This window comes from Oncorhynchus clarkii, chromosome 17 (assembly GCF_045791955.1).
Source record: "Oncorhynchus clarkii lewisi isolate Uvic-CL-2024 chromosome 17, UVic_Ocla_1.0, whole genome shotgun sequence".
Classification (NCBI taxonomy): Eukaryota; Metazoa; Chordata; class Actinopteri; order Salmoniformes; family Salmonidae; genus Oncorhynchus; species Oncorhynchus clarkii.
Window position 1 is genome coordinate 19296896 of NC_092163.1, and position 15026 is coordinate 19311921.

The 15026-nt window shown below is 44.9% G+C and overlaps 1 pseudogene; it reads left to right on the plus strand.

The window, feature by feature from the left end:
* Nucleotides 1-3472: 3472 nt before the first annotated feature.
* Nucleotides 3473-7968, plus strand: LOC139369361 (E3 ubiquitin-protein ligase TRIM35-like; annotated as a pseudogene).
* The last annotated feature ends 7058 nt before the right edge of the window (nt 7969-15026 follow it).

Consider the following 15026-nt stretch of genomic DNA (forward strand, 5'->3'; position numbering starts at 1 on the left):
ATGTTCCCTATACCCATCATGAGGTTGCTACAACCTAGCCTATGAATAAAAGTTTACAACGTAGGTGCACACAGGTCGAGAATATTTTTAGGTGACAGACAGTGACACATTCAATACCGCCTTGCGCACCCTTGCCTGCATCTAGCTGATCTAGGGTGTAATCATTAGTCCAACAGTTGCAAACAAGAGATTTTATTGGACAAATTCAGGTATACTACCGTTCAAAAGTTTGGGGTCACTTAGACACTTAGTCCTTATTTTTGAAAGAAAAGCACATTTTATGTCCATTAAAATAACATAGAATTTATCAGAAATACAGTGTAGACATTATTACATTTGTAAATGACTATTGTAGATGAAAATGGCAAGTTGTTTTATGGAATATCTACATAGGCGTACAGAGGCCCATTATCATCAAACATCCCTCCTGTGTTCTAATGGCACGTTGTGTTAGCTAATCCAAGTTTATCATTTTAAAAGGCTAATTGATCATTAGAAAACCCTTTTGCAATTATGTTAGAACAGCTGAAAACGGTGGTTCTGATTAAAGAAGCAATGAAGCTTTAGACTGAGTACTGAGTACTGAGTACCTGGAGCATGATGTCATGACGTCACCGGTCTTCTAGCCATCGCCGATCCGATCACCTTTCATTTTCCATTTGTTTTGTCTTGGTTTCCCTCATTTCCCTCATTACTTGTCATGTATTTAACCCTCTGCCCCCCCCCCCCCCATGTCTTTGTGTGAAATTGTTTGTTGCTTGTGCACATTTCTGACTGGTGCACGACGAGTTTTGTACCCATATTTTGTATTTCTGGATGCCGTTGGTTTTGATAATTAAACTTCTCCTGTTATTACCCAGTTCTGCTCTCCTGCATCTGACTTCCCTGCCACCAGTTACGCACCCCTTACATATGAGCATTTGTGGGTTTGATTACAGGCTCAAAATGGCCAGAAACAAAGAACTTTCTTCTGAAACTCGTCATAAAGGGTTATTCCATGTGAGGAATTGCCAAGAAACTGAAGATCTCGTACAACGCTGTGTACTACTCTAAAAATGATACACTTGGATTAGCTAACACAACGTGCCATTGGAACACAGGAGGGATGGTTGCTGATATTGGGCCTCTGTACGCCTATGTAGATATTCCTTTACAAATCAGCCATTTCCAGCTACAATATTCATTTACAAAATGAACAATGTCTACACTGTATTTCTGATCAATTTGATGTTATTTTAATTGACATAAAATGTGCTTTTCTTTCAAAAACAAGGACATTTCTAAGTGACCCCAAACTTTTGAACAGTAGTGTAAGTTAATACCTGTTTCACTCCGTTTGTTTCCGTTTAAGAAACGATTTAACAGAATTGGTGGAATTAACACACCCCTGATCACATGTAAACACGGTTCACTTTCATAGTAGCCATGTTGTATTGTCCTTTCACCTTTTCCTTTCGATTGTGGACTGCAATCCACAACACATCAGCTGTATGTGACCAGGCAAAAAAACTTTCCAAGCCAAACCATATCATAACCGCTACACAGAGCCTAAATCGTAGTCACCACATAGGTAAAGTAAAGTCCTAGTAAACATAGCTAATATAACTAACATGTTATTAAACTCGCTATAATCATGCAGTATAGTGTACAGTCAGTTAGCAGTTCAGCAGTACTCCGGTGGGCCACGGTGGCAATAAATTAGTAAATGCCTACCTTGACTTGAATAATTCCAGTGTTGTGTTGGATAGGCATAGCCAGCTAGCTAACATAGCATTCCTCTGTTTTCGCTAGCTGCATTTGCTGGCTAAAGAAGTGAACATGAGTAAGTGAAAGTGAAAAAAACATGACTTTTCTCTCTTTCTCTCTCTTGCTTCTCCTTCAAGTAATTTGTTTAAAACTGTTATCTTTCTCTTTGAGTCAACTACTCTCCACATGTTATGCACTGCAGTATGCACTGTAGCTTATGCTTTCAGTACTAGATTAATTTCATGCTGCAAGAGCTCTGATAGACTGGAAGACGTCCTCTGGAAGTTGTCATTATTAGTGTTTAAGTCTATGGAAGGGGGTGAGAACCATGAGCCTCCTAGTTTTTTTTTATTGAAGTCAATGTACCCACAGGAGGACGGAAGCTAGCTGGCCTCTGACTACACCATGTTGCTACCCTACAGAGTGCTGTTGAGGCTACTGTAGACCTTCATTGCAAAACAATGTGTCTTAATCAATTAATTGGTGATGTGAATATATTTAGTACAGTTTAATCTAAAAATGAAACATTTCAAATGTTTCACTATTTTTATGTTTATGAAATTCACTGAGGAGGATGGTCCTCCCCTTCCTCCTCTGAGGAGCCTCCACTGCAAGTCAAAACTCTTTCTTTACCTCACTCAAACAAACAAACACACACACAGATCAAATCAAAATCTTTTTCAGGTACTGGCTCATTTGCTCCACTCTTCCCTCATACACTTAATAACAAATGTATTTTGTTATTAATAACAAGAATCTCAGAGCACATCAGCAGTCAGGAAGGAGAAAATAAAGATTGCTCTTCCGGCTCTGTGTGGGAGCTCTCGGTTGGTGCAGCAGTTGACAGTGTGTGCAACTGTTTGCAGAAGTCTTGTTTATTTTCAGCGTGCTTAGTTTGTAAAGTGTCGATTGCTGGTGTTATCACTCTAGGTCGTGGTTGTAATATTTCAGGACCACTCCTGTAATTGATTGCATGAATTAGCAGTAGTTTATGTGTCGGGGAGCTAGGGTAAGTCTGTTATATCTGGAGTACTTCTCCTGTCTTATCCGGTGTCCTGTGTGAATTTAAGTATGCTCTCCCTAATTCTCTCTCTCTCTCTCTCTCTCTCTCTCTCTCTCTCTCTCTCTCTCTCTCTCTCTCTCTCTCTCTCTCTCTCTCTCTCTCTCTCTCTCTCTCTCTCTCTCTCTCTCTCTCTCTCTCTCTCTCTCTCTCTCTCTCTCTCTCTCTCTCTCTCTCTCTCTCTCTCTCTCTCTCTCTCTCTCTCTCTCTCTCTCTCTCTGAGGACCTGAGCCCTAGGACTATGCCTCAGGACTACCTGGCATGATGACTCCTTGCTGTCCACCTGGCCATGCTGCTGCTCCAGTTTCAACTGTTCTGCCTGCGGCTATGGAACCCTGACCTGTTCACCGGACGTGCTACCTGTCCCAGACCTGCTGTTTTTAACTCTCTAGAGACAGCAGGAGCGGTAGAGACACTCTTAATGATTGGCAATGAAAAGCCAACTGACGTTTACTCCTGAGGTGCTGACTTGCTGCACCCTCGACAACTACTGTGATTATTATTATTTGACCATGCTGGTCATTTATGAACATTTGAACGTCTTGGCCATTTCTGTATAGCTCTTTTAACAAACAGGGTGGGTCTTCCAAAGTGAAAGTAAACTCTGCTTGCCCTTCCAGAGGAGCGAGGCAAGTGTGAAAATGGCTTGCAAATTCTGTGTGCTGTCCTGTGTGCTGTGACATCTTCAGAGATCCTGTTGTCATGTCGTGTAGCCACAGCTTCTGTAAAGCCTGTCTGCAGAAATTCTGGGAAAAGAGCGGATCCCAAGAGAGTCCAGTCTGCAGGAGAAGATCCTCAAGGTCTGGAGCCTCCTAATAACCCGTCTCTAAAGTACCTGTGTGAGGCCTTCTTAAAGGAAATGAGTCAGAGATCTTCAGCAGGGTCTGAGGTGCTCTGCAGTCTGCATGGTGAGAAACTCAAGCTCTTCTGTCTGAAGGATGAACACGCTATCTGTTTGGTGTGTCGTGATTCAAGGAATCACAAAGGTCATATCTGCATCCCCATAGATGAAGATGCAGAAGATCGTAAGGTGAGCAGCATGTGGTCATTTTAAAAGTCTGCCCAACATTTAGAACTGTGAATTTCTTAAACTACGGATTTAGGGCTCTATTCAATCTGTGTCGCTGAAGCGTTACAGATTGCGCAATATAAATGTAAAGGTTATTTAAGAGTGTCTGCTAATGCCTTTACATTTCAATCACGGTGTAACGCTAAACTTCCTCGATACGGAATGAATAGTCCTTCTGTCTATATTCCCGTTAATTCCCACGAAAAGTCCACCTCGGAATATTCCCCAAAATGTGCTACCCTGGCGGGAACTATGGAATTTCCATTCCAAATTTTCCAACTCACTCTTTAACAACTACATGACTTCCCCTCGAGCCAGGGCTAATGCTAGAGGATTTTTTGTTTATTTGTTTTGTGGGCTGAGAGGAGATGGCTTTTCATATCAAATCAAATTGTATTTATCACATGCTCCAAATACAACCGTTGTAGACCTTACCATGAAATTCTTACTTACAAACCCTTACCCAACAATGCAGTTTAAAAATATATATATAATAAAAATAATTAAATATTTTAAAAACGGAATAAAATAAAACAAAAAAAGTAACACAATAAAACACAACTATGGTGTTGAACGCTGAGGTGTAGTCAGCAAACAGCATTCTCACGCAGGTGTTTCTTTTGTCCAGGTGGGAAAGGGCAGTGTGGAGTGCAAGAGAGATTGCGTCATCTATGGTTCTGTATGCAAATTGCAGTGGGTCTAGGGTTTCTGGGATTATGGTGTTGATGTGAGCCATGTCCAGTCATTCAAACACTTCATGGCTACAGACGTGAGTGCTATGAGGCTGTCGTCATTTAGGCAGGTTACCTTGGCATTCTTGGGTACAGCGACTATGGTGGTCTGCTTGAAACATGTTAGATATTACAGACTTGTTCAGGGAGAGGTTGAAAATGTCAGTGAAGACATGCTCTGTGTATGGATCCTGGTAATCCGCCTGGCCCTGTGGCCTTGTGAATGTTGACCTGTTTAAAGGTCTTACTCACATCGGCTACGGAGAGCGTGATCACACAGTCATCTGGAACAGCTGGTGCGCTCATGCATGGTTCAGTGTTGTTTGCCTCGAAGCGAGCATAGAAGGCATTAAGATTTTCCTTATAACACATAATACTTTATTTGTAAGTATCAAAGTAATACAAATACATCCTTTCAGTCAATAGTCAATCATTAGTACAATATAAAATACAGTGTTTCCTTCTCGTAATCTGTAATAACAATTAATCTTGTGCTAACGGCAGTTCACCAACACACAGTATTGGCATGAAAAACCTTTAGTAAAGACAGACATGCATAACTAGATCTGTAGCTTTTAAGTAAAACTCCCTAAGAATACTCACAAGCAGTAGAGGCTGGTGGGAGGAGCTATAATAGGACAAGCTAATTTGTAATGGTTGGAACGGAATAAATGGAATGGTATCATCAAACGTGGAAACCACGTTTGACTTCATACCTTTCATGCCATTCCAGCCATTACAATGAGCTCGTCCTCCTATAGCTCCTCCCACCAGGCTCTACTGCTCACAAGTCTAGCAGATCTTCATTATCCAAAAGAAGAAGAAGAATGCTCTTTGTTATCCTATCCCCTTCTCTTTTAAAAACTTTTTTTTTTACCCCCTTTTCTCCCCAATGTCGTGGTATCCAATTGTTAGTAGCTATTATCTTGTCTCATCGCTACAACTCCCGTACAGGCTCGGGAGAGACGAAGGTTGAAAGGCATGCGTCCTCCGATACACAACCCAACCAAGCCGCACTGCTTCTTAACACAGCGCGCATCCAACCCGGAAGCCAGCCGCACCAATGTGTCGGAGGAAACACTGTGCACCTGACAACCTTGGTTAGTGTGCACTGCGCCCGGCCCGCCACAGGAGTCGCTGGTGCGCGATGAGACAAGCATATCCCTACCAGCCAAACCCTCCCTAACCCGGACGACGCTAGGCCAATTGTGCGTCGCCCCACAGACCTCCCGGTCGCGGCCAGTTACGACAGAGCCTGGGCGCAAACCCAGAGTCTCTGGTGGCACAGCTGGCGCTGCAGTACAGCACCCTTAACCACAGCGCCATCCAGGAGGCCCCTTATCCCCTTTTCTAATCGAATTGGGCCGCCTCTTATGGAAAAACCCTTCGGTGCAAGCCAAACTCATGACTATTTTCGAAGTCATTGATTGTGAATATAACACTAACCACACTACATTGTCTCCACTAAATTTAAAGTAATTAAATGTGGATATGACACCAACCAAACATCCATCACACATTTTAAAACAATGGACTGTGGTTCTAACATGTCAAACCAGAACCCCCCCCAAACTTAGACAATATGCAAAGGTCAACTTCAAGTAACAAGACACTTTTCAATCTCGGTCAACGTTCCCTTTCAGTTCCGTCTCTTAGCAACATTCAACATCAAAAAGGTCATTGGCAGGGAGCAGTGTAGCGCGCCTCCACACTCTTGCTCTCTTCTTTAGCCTTAGCAGGTTAACTAAGATGGTGTAGCAGATGGTGCAAATGATGATGAGGATGATGGGACCAAAAAAAAGCCCATCGTCCATCCATCTTCAACTGTTGCACCAACATGGCCTAAATACCAAGTGAGGCTTCTCCGTACTGCTTCTCCAGACATATTCCAGTCCTTTTTCTCTCCATTCTCCTCTCATTCTGGGCAATAAAAAACGTTATCCTCCATCTTCCCGGAGTGTTATCTGAGGTGATGTTGACATTTTACAGGATGTTGAAAGTTAAAATGACAGAGGTCATATTTTCAGAGATGTAATTAGATTGTGTCTCCAGACCCAGGCCCAGCACACAGAGAGCAGATTAAGAAAGCGTTTGAGAAGCTTCACCAGTTCCTACGAGATGAAGAGGCGGCCAGGATAGCTGCCCTGAAAAAGGAAGAGGTGGAAAAGAGTTAGAAGGTGAAGAAGAGGATTAAGGAGATGGTCAAAGATATGTCTTCTCTTTCAGACACTATCACAGCCATAGAGAACAAACTGAGAGCTGACGACATCTCATTCTTACAGGTAAAGTTTTTTTTGTACACTGAACTTTAAAAACTACGCATTTTGCGTTACAGGTGTATGGTAAAATTGCATTATATCATCATATCTGATCATGCATCATCTTACATTAATTTAGTTAAAAACGTAGACTGTTTTTCCATTCCTCTGCAGACCTACCAGGCCACAGTGAAAAGGTAAGTGATCTCCCTCCTGTGACTGTCTCTCTCTTCTCTGGGGGTTCTGAACCCGACCCCACAGCAGCACTAATGTTCTTACAGAGCCCAGTGCACACTGCCGGCTCCACAGCTAGTCTTAGGAGCGCTGATAGACGTGGACAAACACTTGGGCAATCTGTCCTACAAAGTCTGGGAGAAGATGCAGGGGATTGTTCAATACAGTGAGTAATTTCTTACAGAAAAAAATACATTTATGATCTCTGATAAGACTGTGGGTCTGATTTTATGTTAAATATTTCAAATGGTCCCGTATGGCTCAGTTGGTAGAGCACGGCACTTGCAACGCTAGGATTGGGGGTTTGATTCCCTGGACCACCCATATGTACATGTGCGCTTGACTAAGTTGCTTTGGATAAAAGTGTCTGCTAAATTACATATTAAAACCTTGTTGTCTCTGTTCAACTCCTGTGATTCTGGACACCAACACTGCCCACCCCTATCTTATCCTGTTTGAGGATCTGACCCATGTGAGAGTTGGTGATAGAACACTGCAGCTTCCTGACAACCCAGAGAGGTTTGGCTATGTATGCGTTAGGGGTTCTGGGGGTTTCAACTCAGCGACAAACAGCTGGGACGTGGAGGTTGGGGACAGTCACTTTTGGTTTCTAGGTGTGGCCCCTGACTTTGTCAGTAATCATGATATATGGGATGACATCTGGGGTGTTTTGCATACTTGTGGTGTATACGTAGTAATGTCCCCAAATGAGTATGACGGTAAGCCTGGTCTCACAGTGGTTCAGGACCCCCGGAGGATCAGAGTGCAGCTGGAGAGCTGACGTTCTCTGACCCTGATAAAAACACACACCTACTTACAATGCCACTAGTTTTCACTGAGCCACTCGTTCCAGTATTTCGTCCATATTAAAGCAAGCTAAAGATCCTACCAGTGAAGGCCTCTGTAACAGTGGCACAGCACAGTTAAAGTTGACACCACCTCGGCAGTATAATACAGTACAGTATAATATACCACAATCTCCATCTGTTGAAAAACATTGCTTCAAGGAATCTTTAATAAAATCATGGATCTTCAAATGGTATGTTTTTCAACATTTCCAACACTGTTTTTATGAACACACACACACACACACACACTTACACACACAAACTGCTGCATTAGACAAGATACAGCGATGGTGCAGTCAGTGTGTTGACTGGAGGGCTGAGGGGAGAAGGGACCAGAGGTGCCACACAGGCCCCAGGATGAGACTGTGACTGATGGGTCCGCAGGCCCACAGCGTAACAGAGGGTCAGAAGGGAAACACATAGAGGGAAAGTCCCCTTGGAAAGACCAAATCTATCTAATACACAATGTGATCTAAAGACATACACAGAAAAAAACAAACTAACTGACCTTCACACTCTCCCACAGATACATACGCAGACAGCCTTTTTCTAACAGTGGTCGTACACACAAATCTCAAATCCAATCTTCCTCTGAAACTGCTCATTCATTGCAGTCCAACAGTGGGCCAGCCAGGCAGCCTGAGGCTCTAGTCGAGAAGGAGGAGTGGCATCATCAGGTGGACAGCCTCTCGCATCCCACTGTTTATTCAGAGCTCCGGCTCCCTTCCAATCCAATCCCACTCACAGTCAGAGTCATAATGAGATTAATGCCGGGCTAAGCTGCAGTGAGGCCCGCTGGGTGGAAGCAGGGGGATTTCCCGTTTCAACCAAAGAGTTTCATTACTTAAGGAAAGCAAGGGAGTTTTTGTTTGGTGTCTGAAGTGCATGTTGGTTTTTGGTGAGTATTCCACTGAGTGCCAGTACTCTGTCCATCCCTGTTCGGAGGCTGTGGCCATTCCCTGACACCGTGCCACACCTAATAAAAGTCTTGCCTGCTGTTGCATGGGGGCTCTGTGCAATTATCAAAGGGCAGAAGAGGCGAGGGATAAAGAGGGAGAGAGAGAGGTAGAGAAAGAAGCCGAGAAAGAGGCATATGAATGGAGAGATGAGAGGCGGGGAGTAGCAGCGTTTGGAGCCAGAGCAATCTGAGCTGAAAATGAGCCTTTTACCTCACATTGAGAGGATTCCTGCTATTTCACGCTGGGCACAAACATCCTTATCTTTCGGCTTCAAAACTCCAGCTTGGAAAACTCTGGGGCCTTCATCTGCTCTTCTTCCTGCAAAACTGTATCCTCATGCCCCCTTTGAATTTTTCTTCGTTCCCTGCTGGGACATTAAAGTAATATTTAAGACATGTTAAATAGCTTATTTAGCATAGCTCTAGCCTGGTAATCTGTTTGTGCTACCATAGGAGTTGGCAATACCATAGAAATAGAATCTATAGAAGGGGCTTGGAAGCACTAACCCTGGCAATTTGACTGGTACACTCACAATGGCTGCGAGCCCACCGCATTACAGCATAATTTACTTGAATGGGCCCGTTCTAGAGATTATATTTCTATGGGCAATACAGCACAAAGGATCTGGGATTGGACAACCCATAGCCAGCCCGAAGGTGGAAATGGGAATAGGAGGACTGATGCTATCTGGTTTTCAAGTTATGTAGCAATAAAAAGCCACATCAAAATCAATTGAGGTTTATTGAGGCCGGTGATGGACTTAAGGTCAAAGAGGGACAATGGAATACTACTCTTTACACTGCAATGTCTTGTAGAGAGAGATGCTGTTTACTTCCAGGTCAGATTTACTTCAAAGTAATTTTCTACTTCTCTTTAATTTGTGATGATATAAGTTGTTGAATGACAATATACTTTAAAACTACACTATTCAACCTGTTTTAAAAGTAATTGGAGTTGGTAGCGTCCAATGTTATGCTCTCTCTCTCTTAGATGGTGGCTTGGCGCCCAACGTGAGGATGGTTGCCTGCCGGCAGAGCGAGACACTGCGCCTGAATTGTCTCGGAATATCAGCGGGGATGACGGTGTCCTAAATAGGACAAATGGTGGGGGGTCCTGCGGAGGCAGTGATGTGTTAAGCTCCGGCATTGTTGGTGGGAGGGTGTGGGGCAGACTAGATTAAACCCATGAATCATCATTGGGGAGATCTAGCCTGCGTCCCAAATGGCACCCTGTTCCCTATATAGGGCACTACTTTTGACCAGGGCCCATCACAACTGGTGCACTAAATGTGAGTGTGATTGTGTTGTGGCTCATCCTGGACACTCTCTCTCGGAGTCACACCTCTGTTTGTTTGTACTACAGTGCATAAATGGGACAATTTCATCCTGGCTCCTTAGCCACGCAGTCAGAAGGACACTCGTGAATCTCTATAGCCACAAACAGCTCTCTCCGGTTAGAATTCACATTCATGATGTAGTGGTGGGAAAATGACTTAATGTGTCACATTCAAGCGGAAACAAGCAGGGTGGTGAAATATATAGATATACTCCATGACAGAGTAATGGGTGGGTTTTAGAGCGAGTGAGAGGGGGGAGAGTCGGAGATAGAGAGGGGAGAGTCGGAGAGAGAGAGAGGGAGGAGAGTCAGAGAAAGAGGGAGAGAAAGAGAGAGGGGGGAAGTCAGAGAGGGAGAGAGCGAAAGAGAGAGGGGGAAGTCAGAGAGAGTGGAGAGAGTCAGAGAGAGAGAGGGAGAGTCAGAGAGAGAGGGGGGAGAGTCAGAGAGAGAGAGGGGGAGAGTCAGAGAGAGAGAGAGAGAGAGAGAGGGGGAGAGTCAGAGAGGGAGAGAGGGGGAGAGTCAGAGAGAGAGGGGGGGAGAGTCAGATAGAGAGAGAGAGGGGGAGAGTCAGAGAGAGAGAGGGGGAGAGTCAGAGAGAGGAGGGAGAATCAGAGAGCGAGAGAGAGAGAGAGAGAGAGGGGGGAAGAGTTAGAGAGAGCGAGGGTGGAGAGAGGAGGGAGAGTCAGAGAGAGAGGGGGAGAGTCAGAGAGTGAGGGGGAGAGTCAGAGGGGGAGAGTCAGAGAGAGAGGGGGGGAGACTCAGGCGAGAGTCAGAGAGAGACTGGGGAGAGTCAGAGAAAGAGGTGGGAGAGTCAGAGAGAGCGAGGGGGGAGATTCTGAGGGAGGGTCAGAGAGGGGGGAGAGTCAGAGAGGGGGAGAGTCAGAGAGAGAGGGGGGAGAGGCAGAGAGGAGAGTCAGAGAGAGGGGGGAGAGTGTCTGAGGGGGAGAGTCAGAGAGAGGGGGGAGAGTCAGAGAGGGGGAGAGTTTCTGAGAGAAGGGGGAGAGTCAGAGAGAGGGGGGAGAGTCAGAGAGGGGGGAGAGTCAGAGAGGGGGGAGAGTCAGAGAGGGGGGGGGGGTCAGAGAGAAGGGGGAGAGTCAGAGAGAGGGGGGAGAGTCAGAGGGAGGGGGGAGAGTCAGAGAGAGGGGGGAGTGTCAGAGAGGGGGGGGAGTGTCTGAGGGAAGGGGGAGAGTCAGAGAGAGGGGGGAGTGTAGCCTGTAAAGCGCCCATAAAGATGATAGAAACACCCAGCCCTATTCTCCCTCAGCTCCACACTCCATCATTTATTTAGTCACGCCGAGGTGTCACCACCAGTTTGTCACTTTGAACGTGATTGGCTATGACATGCACAGGCTGCCACACCGTTGCCGCCATGCCAGCTGAATACTTATGTCCCCCCCTAATTGTCTGTAACAACACAGACGGGGAAAAACCAGGGGGAAACTCGAAATAACAGAATGTCATGGAGTTGCATCTGGGAAAGTTAGCGGGAATGAGTCAGCGGTGTTCCCTGATCCCGAGCTCGCTCACACTGGGAATGTGTGATCTCATGCCAAAGCTGCACAGCGGTAGGTGAATCGGAAAGAAGAACAAGTGAGACACACGACCCTAGAAGAAGACCAACAACAGTCCCATGTAACATCCTTTAAAGCAGCGGGGTATCTGTGAGTCTGGCTGAATCAAAGCCTGTATTAAAGGCCCACTCTCTCTGATATTTCCAGCTGGTTTTGATCATTTAAATGATGTTAAACTCATTCCATGGAGGGTAAAGTCTCTGTGGGCTTTTGCGCCGCCCTTGTACTTGATTGATGAATTAAGGTCACTAATTAGTTAGAAACTCCTCTCACCTGGCTGTCTAGGTCTTAATTGAAAGGAAAAACACAAAACCTGCAAACACTCGGCCCACCGTGGAATGAGTTTGACACCCCTGATTTAAATGAATAGTATATAGGCCTACCCATTGAGGAGTGGGTCTTTAAAAGGCGAGTGGCATAAATAGCAGAAATAATAAGTGACTTTTAATCGACATGTCAGCCTTAAACAGGTTGTCAGGGTGACACCATTGGAAGGGCATTTCTTACATTTCTGTCTCCAAGCGCTTGGCGGGCTGGCCGCCAATCATTTGGCAGGCGTTTGGGTTGGTCGTCATGATCAGCCTAGTGGGAGGGGGTATCCAAGCAGAGGAGATGTGGTGAATCGAAGCCAAGTCCATTTTATTTTGGGTGTCACCTTGGCAAGCTTGGAGCTCGAAGTCAAACTCAAACATGATGACTTCAAATGAATATACAGTAAACACACACTTTCAGAAATGTAGTAACATTTACAAAATGGATGGATGGGAATGTTATTAAACTTAAGCAAAGCATGCAAATAACGGTATAGATTAATGGGAGCGTGCGTATAAGTAACACTCATAATGTTTGCTATGCAAATCTTCCTCTCACATTGAAGGTTAGGGAGAGGCTATGTACTTAGCTAGTTGCAGAGTATCATAGCAGCAAGTCAGTTCAGAACAAATTCTTATTTACAACGACAGCCTAGGAACAGTGGGTGAACGGCCTAGTTCAGGGGCAGAACGACAGATTTTGACCTTGTCAGCTCGGGCCTTTTGATCTGACAACTTTTGGTTATTAGTCCAACGCTCTAACCACTAGGCTACCTGCCATACCTGCCTGTATAACCTACCAAATAATGACATGCAGCTAGCTAGCTATAAATAAAACAGTGGGTTAACTGCCTTGTTCGGGGGCAGAACTACATATTTTTACCTTGCCAGCTCTGGGATTTGATCTAGTAACCTTTTGGTTACTGGCCCAACGCTCTAACCACTAGGCTACCTGCCGGTAAAGCCTATCAAATAATGACATGCAGCTAGCTAGCTAAAAACAAAACTTAGCTACTTACCAACACACTAGTCTCAGGTTTGACAGTTGACAACCCAAATAGAAACTAGTTGGATGTAATCCATGTTGTCTGGGGAAGAGATTCATTTTGTGTGAACCCGGTTCCACGGGTGGGCAGGGTTTGCTCATGTTCGACCATTCCATTGGTCCTCCTAAAGAGAGAGCTCCGCCCACCCGGGGCACCAAGCCATGCAAAGCGAACTCGCCCAGTCACAGAAAACGCGGTGCAATAACGTCTTAACGGGTCAAAAATGGGCATGAATTGTTGTCATAATTGTAATCCAAACCAAACCCTCAAGTATGTCTGAAGTCTGACTAAACTCTATTTTGAAAGAGACTGACATTATGACCCAAATTATCTTATTTACACTAGTAGTCAAATTTGACACTATAATTTGTGTTTCCTACTCATATCTATGCCCCATGGGCAGTTTAAATACAGAGGAGTTGGTTTTAAGGGGCAGTTTACCTTTAATGAATTCACCTTGGTGAGAGCGGTGGGTTCTGACGTGTGGTGAAGTTGAGTTGCCCTGCACGGGCATAATGGCTGGCTTTACCGCTAGCTGTGCCAGTCATGGCTGGCAGGCTCTCACGCTGTGCCAATGTGCCTTTCACACCCCGTGGCATCAGCCACGGGTCCCCTCCATTAAACACCCATCCATCAGGACGTCAAAAAGTGCATTTTGTTATTTCGCTTTCTTTGTATTATCCCAGGTGCTGCATGGAGTATCATGGTTATGTCGACCATTTGGAAGTTTCTTCCTTCGCATCTATGGACCTCGGGAATGTCCTTGGGGAGGAAAGTCAGTGGTGTTTTTTCTTACAGTGGCTGTGGTATCTGTGTTAAATACAGTTTGGTGATTTCATTTAGCTTCTGCCGCAGGGTTTGCCAGAGACAGGAGAGGATGACATTCTATTTTCAGACAGGCTAGACCGTCTGGATGCAGCAGAATAAGTCAATACTTGACCTTGACCTGATGCGGTGGCAACAGTTACAGACACTAGCTAGCGGCAGTCTAGTCTGTCTTATATTCCTTAGTCTTTCAAAAGGCATTCGCAAAGCTATAGGCAGATTTATAACAAAAACATACTGTGCTGAGGGGAGACTGGCTCATAATAACGTCCGGAACGGAGTTAATGGAATGGCATCAAACACTTGGAAACCAGGTGTTTAATGTATTTCATACCATTCCACTAATTTCGATCCAGTCATTACCACGAGCATGTTCTCCCCAATTAAGGTGCCACACACCTCCTGTGGGGTGAACTGATGAGTCACTATTCCAAAACTACTCCAAAAGGATCTGCATCATGACTAAAAGTGCACAGAGGGTCTTTGCCTTGCCTGCCTGTTTCTGTATCCTGTTTAAACAGACATTAGGGCATTAACACTTAATGGCCGTGGTATTTCAGACGATTTAAGGCCCTCTCCCGGAGAAAGGACAGAGCGTGCAACGGAGCGTGGCGGAGAGCTAATTGAAGTCTCCTGACACCATGAGCAGACTGCCGTCGATTCAGGGAGATAGCAGAGTAATATAAAAGAAGCGGAACATGTGGCGCCAGAGAGAATGCAGATGGATAACGGTTTCTTTTTGCACTTCCTTTTCACGGGTCAGGCCACGCATCCCTAAGTACAAAGAAAAGGACTCATTTATTAGACACTCAGGGAGAATATAATGATATGGGTCTTTGGATTGTGGTTGTGCTTTTTTCACAAATTTCACAAGCCTATAGAAAATACATTATTGTCTCCTTGATATCTACCCAGATAACTGCAGTGTCAAAACCATATTTGACAATCAACATTTGTTTGGTCAAATAGCAAGAAAGACCTATTGGTCAAAAAGATAGCGTTGGTCAAAGAGATGAATCTGGCTCAAAGGTCT